The sequence below is a fragment of the Procambarus clarkii genome, unplaced genomic scaffold (assembly GCF_040958095.1).
Source record: "Procambarus clarkii isolate CNS0578487 unplaced genomic scaffold, FALCON_Pclarkii_2.0 HiC_scaffold_836, whole genome shotgun sequence".
NCBI lineage: Eukaryota > Metazoa > Arthropoda > Malacostraca > Decapoda > Cambaridae > Procambarus > Procambarus clarkii.
The window spans coordinates 52,758-54,507 of record NW_027189869.1 but is presented as its reverse complement, the minus strand read 5'-3'; the positions used below and the strand labels follow the sequence as shown (position 1 = coordinate 54,507).

At 39.1% G+C, this 1,750-nt stretch overlaps 1 pseudogene; it reads right to left on the bottom strand.

The window, feature by feature from the left end:
- Window positions 1–678: 678 nt before the first annotated feature.
- Window positions 679–1,428, bottom strand: LOC138361801 (dnaJ homolog subfamily C member 17 pseudogene; annotated as a pseudogene).
- Window positions 1,429–1,750: the final 322 nt, after the last annotated feature.

Below are 1,750 nucleotides of genomic sequence, written 5' to 3'. Positions count from 1 at the left end.
CTATCTTTTGCCCATTAAATTTTTGCCCAGTCAAATTATTTCCACAACTCCTAAGGTAAAATGTCTCAACTTGTTGAAGGCTGAATTTTTCGTGAAATTTCCTTTACTGCCAGTGTTCACAAATGCCGTCCATTTCGCACCTTCCCCCTTCGCTTCAAAAGTAGATCTACTGTTATGGGGGGTCTCATGGCTGCTCTGTGAGGGGTAATTAATAATTAATAATAAAGGGGAATATATTAATCGAACCTACATCCAAGAGTATCCCAGACGTAGGGATCTGAGTGTCTATCACTCTAGCAGTTCCCACCTACCACTCTTGTGGTGTCTACCACCCTTCTCTAAGGAACAGAGAAGTATGCCTCCGCAGACAGAGACATGCAACACACATAATGGGAAAATAAAACTAAGTAAGAAGTATTTGAAGGTCGGTTTCTTGGACAAATCAAGACAACATGAGATATATATTTTTGTACAAATTATAAAAGATTATTTTCATCCAAAGCAATCAAACAACTTGTTTATTATTATAAAATTTGATTGAGAAACATTTAACTGGTTTGGCTCACATTCTCTACTGATTCACGACAACTAGATTCAAAGTTTAAATTGGATTTGTCCTTACACTCATAATTTTTAGGATTTTTTTTGGAGGATATGAGGCTTTTTGTGAGGTGCCTCTCACATGTGTGTAACTTTTACTGGTTTGCCAGTTTGACCTCTCTCAAACTGCACTGCCATATCCGCTGCATTTTTGGTCTTATATTCTATTAATGCTGTTCCTTTTCTATTTTTCTGCACCATAACCAGAGCATTGATGTCTCCCCACTTATAGAAGAGTTGGTTAATTTCCTGCTGGGAATACCCTGGCCAATCGTCTGTTGACATCCACTTAACTTTAACTTTGTGACCCCGTGTGTCCATAGCTGGAGGTTCACTGCTTTTGGAGACTTTAGATGAACTCCGAAAAAGCTCTGCCCCTACCTCCCTATTTACTCGATCCAGTTCCTCCAAAATAAGTTGCTCGCCCTCCTTGTCCAATCTTTTCAATTCACGTCGAAACTGTTCTTCTTGTGACATATCTTGCTGTTCCCTACTGCGTTGAACACGTCGTTCCCGTTCCTCCAAATCTGACCTTAGTTTCTGTGATCTGGTAACATGTTCACGGGCTCTGGCAGCTGCTGCTTTACGACTCTTGAGGGTCTTGTCATATGCTTTACGTGTTCCTGGATCTAACAAAATCTCAAGAATTTTCTTAAGTTTGTCAAATTCATCAGTAGCGAATGGGTTATCTGGATTCTTATCCGGATGACATTTAAGAGCTCTTTGTCTGTACGATTTCTTAATCTCCTTTTCCTCGGCATCAATAGTTATCCCCAGAATTTGATAGAAGTCCAGTTTCGATAGTTTCGTATTATGTTCCTGCGACATAACGTCCTCAATGCGTCACTACCACTTTCACAAGAGCTAATATTTTCGACAGCTGCTTCTTATGTTTTATTACGCGTTTCTGGAGCGAATGATCTCTGTCCTCAGCTTGCTGTCAACAGTCATATGTAAAGACGTCAAATGTTAGTTAATTTATATCCTACGTACATCTCACTGGGAGGAGACATGTAGCATCTCTCTCAATATAAAAACATAGTCCTGGAACCTCTGTTAATCATAATATATATAAATTATTTAGATTCAGGTTTGAACATAGGATCATAAGAATAAAGCTCTGGTTAGCCCCATTTAGATTATGCAGTTC